Source organism: Triticum aestivum, chromosome 4B (genome assembly GCF_018294505.1).
Source record: "Triticum aestivum cultivar Chinese Spring chromosome 4B, IWGSC CS RefSeq v2.1, whole genome shotgun sequence".
In the NCBI taxonomy this organism is placed as follows: domain Eukaryota; kingdom Viridiplantae; phylum Streptophyta; class Magnoliopsida; order Poales; family Poaceae; genus Triticum; species Triticum aestivum.
Window position 1 is genome coordinate 97,316,630 of NC_057804.1, and position 6,628 is coordinate 97,323,257.

Here is a 6,628-nt window from a genome sequence, read left to right on the forward strand (position 1 = left end):
GTCAATGTAGTTTAGGTTCCCGAACCTGACCCGATGGCCAGGGGTGTAGCTGTCGATCTGCTCTAGATGGCCAAGCAAGTTGGCCCGCATGCGAAGCCGCCGAACATGAAGATCTGTCTGGGAGAAAAGTCTCACCTTGGACGGCGTTGTTGAAGGTTGGAGAAGCCATCGAGCCTTATAGGGACGACACAGAGGAACTCTCAATGAAAGCACCAATGACGGTGTCAAAACCGGCGGATCTCGGGTAGGGCCTCCCGAACTTTGCGTCTAAGGCTAATGGTAACAGGAGACTGGGGACCCGATGTTTACCCAGGTTCGGGCCCTCTCGATGGAGGTACTACCCTACTTCCTACTTGATTGATCTTGATGATATGAGTATTAGAAGAGTTGATCTACCACGAGATCGTAGAGGCTAAACCCTAGAAGCTAGCCTATGGTATGATTGTTGTTTTGTCCTACGGACTAAACCCTCCGGTTTATATAGACACCGGAGGGGGCTAGGGTTACACATAGTCGGTTACAGAGAAGGAGATCTATCATCCGAATCTCCAAGCTTGCCTTCCATGCAAGGGAGAGTCCCATCCGGATACAGGACGAAGTCTTCAATCTTGTATCTTCATAGTCCAACAGTCCGGCCAAAGTATACATTCCGGCTGTCCGGATACCCCCTTATCCAGGACTCCCTCAATGAGCTCAATGTGACTAAGTAGTTAGTCATGAGATCATGCATTACGGAATGAGTAAAGTGACTTGCCGGTAACGAGATTGAACAAGGTATTGGGATACCGACAATCGAATCTCGAGCAAGTAACATACCGATAGACAAAGGGAATTGTATACGTGATTGACTGAATCCTCGACATCGTGGTTCATCCGATGAGATCATCGTGGAACATGTGGGAGCCAATATGGGTATCCAGATCCCGCTATTGGTTATTGGCCGAAGAGATATCTCGGTCATGTCTGCATGGTTCCCGAACCCGTAGGGTCTACAAACTTAAGGTTCGATGACGCTAGAGTTGTTATGGGAAATAGTAAGTGGTTACCGAAGGTTGTTCGAAGTCCCAGATGAGATCCCGGACGTGACGAGGAACTCCGGAATGGTCCGGAGGTGAAGATCGGTATATTGGACGAAGGGTATTGGAGTCCGGAATTGTTCTGGGAGTACCGGGTGACGACCAGCATGACCAAAAGGTATTTCGGAGGCCCCGGCAAGCGTTTGGGGGCCTTATGGGACAAGGGGAGGGGGCACACCAGCCCACTAAGGGGCTGTGCGCCCCTCCCAACCCCTCTCATGTAACCTGGCGAGGTGGGGGGCCTCCCCTAGGGCAGCCGCCCCTCCCAGCTTGGGGGGAAAGTTTCCTAGGGGTGGGGGCGCCCAAACCCATCTAGGGTTTCCCCTGCGGCCGCCATCCATCCCCTAGGGAACCCTAGGGTGCCTCCTCCAACCCCCTTCCCCCTATATATAGTGAGGGAGAGAGAGGGAAGCTGCACCCTTCCCCTGGCGCAGCCCTCTCCCTCCTCCAACACCTCCTCCTCAGTAGTGCTTGGCGAAGCCCTACTCACTACAACACGAACCCCCCGATAGCAACGCTTGTTTCCGTATCTAAAAGTCCATATATGCGTTGTTAGTGCATTTACCAATGGTTTGGGATGCGTAGCCTTATCCAGTGTTGCTAGCGCATATTACAACGCTTATACTACCGTTGATAAAAGAGACCGTTGCAAGAATTCAACGCATAAAACTGATTTGTGCAACACTATTATATGTTGTGCTTAATGTACATAATCAAAATCCCATTGCTTGGCAACAGAGAATTTGCAACACTTCTAGTCTTGGTACATATAGAATGAATAATATTAATTTATATATATTGCCAGATATTAAATGAATGCTACACATAATGGTGATAATTATATATTTCAAATGAACAAAAAGCAAGAGAATATACTCACACAAGGAAGAATCATATATTAGATAAAATTGTTGGATTACAGTAGTGGATATTACACGAGGAACATCATCCAAATGTGATGCATACTCTAAATATTTTCGTGACTACAAAACTCAAACCAAAAGCGTCCATCAACATCCCTGCAACTTAACTAAAACTTAACCGAGGAACATCATCCCTACAACTAAATTAAAACTGAAAGCATCCAACATCATCATCATCATGAACAGGGACATCATCATCATCACCACCACCACCACCACCACCACCATCAGTATACTTGCCACACACCCATATAATCATCCATTTGTCTTTTGAATCTACGAACAAAAACCAAAATGAACTGTTAATACACAATGCATTGACATGATTAATGTAGTGATAGATGAAGGATGTTAGTCACATACAAAGGTTGGAGGCCATGCAATCTTTTTTTTCTGCATTACCAAAGAGTAGCAATTTTTGCAACTTCGCACCAAATCTTAAGTTTTCGAAAGATCCATATCGGGATGCACTGCCCAGAATTCATTTGAAAGTTAAGCACCATCAAGTTTAAATTTAGGATCTCAACTTACAACTGTAGGAAGAGCTACGTTTCCATTTTGATTTTCAGGCTCTTCAAGAGTACTTTAGTTCCTGCCTGTTAGAAAAACTCAAAGTCATCATGGGATCAAAATGAAAGAACTCGTAAAGGAATTACAAGAGCTTCATAAATGCTATTATAGTCCCTCCATATGGAAAATGAAAGGAGAATACTCCTAAGCAAGGCTGCTGAAACTACACATCAAAATTCTATTTGTACATCGATCAAACACCAACATATTGGAAACATAACATTATTTAAAAAAATCAAATAACTTTTTGTGGTAATGTAATAGAACGTGTAATACATTTTGAAAATCTCGCAACTGGTCATTCTATGTCATGGATTCAGAAGAAGAAAAAAATTGACACTATGGGACGATAAAACTGGAAACTCCAAATAAAATACTCCAAGGAATATTTAGATGTGACCATATATCTATGTTTCTGTAGAAGAGGTGTTTTGGCTCCTGTATATGGGATGAACACATAAAAGGAAGCATTTATTTTGTTTTGCTGATATACAACAAATCCATTGAAATGCTCTACAGATAACACAAAGGAGATGACTGGTTTTCCTTTTAGATAACAGAAAAGAAGTGGCTGGTTTTTCCTTCTGGTCTATATCATTTTTACACTACATAATGTAAGGCAGACAACCATGCATATGTACACTATATAATGCTAGTAATAAGAAATTGTCCTAGAAATAAAATCTACAGTCCAGTACGTACGTGTATAAAATAGAACTGTATGAATCCAATAACTACACACCTGGAGACACAGGATGCAGCCAAAGCATTGATGAGAAGCACATTCAGCCACTATACGTCTATGTTGGGGGCTCACAACTTGATCCTCTTCATCGCCTGGCCTTTCGCCAGGTAATTTGTAATGATGTGTTCAGTGAGCTTCCTTTGTTTGGTATAGACCTTTTCCTATTATGTGAAAAGGAAGCGTAGCGGTAAAGAGGTTACACGCTTTTAACATGAATCAGAAGCATACAGCATGAGTCTTTCCTTTAGTATATATTCCAATATATGAGAATGGAGATACATGTATGCAAGGCCATATTTTGTACTTAACAAGATTAATAGAGACTGAGGGGCTGTTTGGTTTAGGCTAGCACCGGCCATGCCAATCGAGGACTTGCCAAAAAATTGGCATAGGATTTGCCAACCCACGCCTTGCCAAAAAGTTGGTTGGAAATTGAATTGTGGTTGCTACGGAGGTGTGGGCGTACCAATTAATTGGCCTCCATCCAAATGAGCACCTGGGTTGGGTCAACGACCAATATTTTGGCCTGGCGTCCCATGGCAATGATCCAAACAGCCCCTGAACTTATCTGCTCACAATGCATGCCTAGTAACTACATGTGTACGTATAACATATATATGACAACATACAATTTAGTATCATGGATTTAGTCAACGAATTACAAAAATTAGATCTTAGTTGCATAACAGCTCTTCATAAGCAAGTTCTAGCTCCATACACCATATGCATGAACTTTTAAAAATAAGCAACAAATATGTTCTTAATTATTTGGTACATCTATTTAACAAAAGAACGACATTAAAACAAACCAAGCAGAAAAAAAATATGAGGAAAGAGGAACTTAGCATCATTTTTTGATCTCACGTGTATTTTTAATTAAATACTGCTACGGTGCCACCTTGACCTCCTGATGCATATACCTCCAGGTCTTCAACAACACTATCCAGAAATTCCATTTGAACATAGTAGTTTGTGCTTTTAAGATGTGGATCAGTGGGTGAGCAAAAAATTGAAGGAACAGATCCAAGTAAGCAAACCCGTACCTTTGGCATGTAAGGAACATAGAGAAGTGACTGAACAAATCGTGTAATGCTCCAAAAGGACTTATCCACTTTCCAACAAAACTAGAAGTGGTGCTTGAGTTCGCGGTGCAGAACTACGTCCGCACCTTAGGTGAATTGAATCGCCTAGTTGCTTGTATAGCACCTACAAATCTTAGCCATCCAGGTAATATGTATATTCAGATGTTTGAAACTAAAGAACGCGCATCATCAGCATCCCACATTACGAACTCTAGGATGTACTTTCTCATTATATACCAAGTAGAGGTCTGAAACTAAATAAAGCACATCATCAGTATCTCCTAAAACAAAACTCTAGGATGTACGTCTCAGATTTCAGTAGCACAACACAACATAAAAATCCTCAAAAGAAAAAAGCTACTCTCTTCTTGCTCCTTGCATACCTGCGACCAGTCTGCAATAATTCCTATTCTCGGCAACTTCACCAACAATAGTGGTTTCCCATTCAGCTACAAACTTCCTTTGATGTACACCTTCCCCACTGCACTAGATTGCAGTTTGGTTGGGCATGGGAAGTGAGATTGGAAGGACGTCCTCCTTAGCCAATATGGCTTGCGTGTCGTTGGAGCAATGAGATTAAAGTAATGGAGAGAAGGCACCAGCTTCGATTGTTTTATATGGTTGACACCTGAATAGTGGAGAGCAATTAGGAGGAGGAGCACCAGAGAAGGACGAACGAGTCTACAGATGTGGATGATGCATTGGTACCCCGAGGGTTTACAGATGTGGAATGAGGGATGCGGTTGTGTGTGCTTGTTCATGGTCGTACCTTAATCCGCCGTTGGTCGTAGGGGATCGGTGACGAGGGGCAGCGCGCCCGGATGCAGGGCGCGAGGGTGGTGACGAGGAACGGCGCGCCGGGTCGAAGGGTCAGAGGGGAGTCGTGAGGGGCGGCGTGCTGGGATGCAGGTAGGTCACAGCCGTGCAAAGGAGTGGCGGCGGCCGGCATGGGAGGGCTTGAGAGGAATAGGGGAGGTTGGGGGAAAGGGAACGACCTAGATTAATCGTGAAAGCCAACTTGGGCTGGGCTAGACAAAACATTGTGTTAACGCATTGGGCTTTACTTGCTGCAGCAACAACGCATATGCTACAATACTTTATATCCGTATCTAACCTGAATTTTGCAACATGTAGTCAAAACGTTGTAGTATATATGTTGCTTTATAGGGGGTATCCTTGTAGTGACTGGAGAACCACGAGCTCCACCACCACCACGCCGTCGTGCTGTCGGAGTTCTCCCTCAACTTCTCCTCTCCCCTTTCTGGATCAAGAAGGATGAGACGTCCCCGGGTTGTACGTGTGTTGAACGCGGAGGCGCCGTCCGTTTGGCGCTAGATCGGATCTTCCGCGATTTGAATCGCCACGAGTACGACTCCATCAACCGCGTTTTTGTAACGCTTCCGCTTAGCGATGTTCAAAGGTATGAAGATGCTCATCCTCTCCCTCTCTTGTTGCTAGAATCTCCATAGATTGATCTTGGTATTGCATAGAAAATTTTGAATTTGTACTACGTTCCCCAACACATATACCCATGTACCCCAAAAACATCAGAGGCGACCACGAAAAACTATTTTCACCATCGTAACCTTCTGTATCCGTGAGATCCCATCTTGGAGCCTTCGCCGGCGCTCCGCCGGAGGGGGAATCGATCATGGAGGGCCTCTACATCATCTCCAAGGCCTCTCCGATGAGTTGTGAGTAGTTTACCACAGACCTTCGGGTCCATAGTTCTTAGCTAGATGGCTTCTTCGCTCTCTTTGATTCTCAATACAAAGTCCTCCTTGATCATCTTGGAGATCTATTCGATGTAACTCTTTTTGCGGTGTGTTTGTCGAGATCCGATGAATTGTGGGTTTATGATCAGGTTTATCTATGAGAAGTATTTGAATATCCTGTGAATTCTTTTATGTGTGATTAAGTTATCTTTGCAAGTCTCTTCGAATTATCAGTTTGGTTTGGCCTACTAGATTGATCTTTCTTGCCATGGGAGAAGTGCTTAGCTTTGGGTTCAATCTTGCGGTGTCCTTTCCCAGTGACAGCAGGGGTAGCAAGGCACGTATTGTATTGTTGCCATCGAGGATAAAAAGATGGGGTTTATATCATATTACACGAGTTTATCCCTCTACATCATGTCATCTTCCTTAATGCATTACTTTGTTCTTCATGAACTTAATACTCTAGATGCATGATGGATAGAGGTTGATGTGTGGAGTAGTAGTAGTAGATGCAGGC

At 43.8% G+C, this 6,628-nt stretch overlaps 1 long non-coding RNA gene across 8 annotated transcripts; it reads right to left on the bottom strand.

Moving 5' to 3' along the window:
* Positions 1 to 1,949: 1,949 nt before the first annotated feature.
* On the bottom strand, positions 1,950 to 5,424 carry LOC123091246 (uncharacterized). Of its 8 annotated transcripts, XR_006442983.1 has the most exons (6): positions 5,166 to 5,424; positions 4,780 to 5,024; positions 4,358 to 4,528; positions 3,312 to 4,253; positions 2,363 to 2,595; positions 1,950 to 2,275 (listed from the first exon to the last, which is right to left on the bottom strand). It is a non-coding gene; the product is annotated as an uncharacterized lncRNA (long non-coding RNA). The 8 variants fall into 8 exon arrangements; XR_006442985.1 differs by having other exon boundaries at positions 3,312 to 4,520; XR_006442982.1 differs by having other exon boundaries at positions 3,312 to 4,528.
* Positions 5,425 to 6,628: the final 1,204 nt, after the last annotated feature.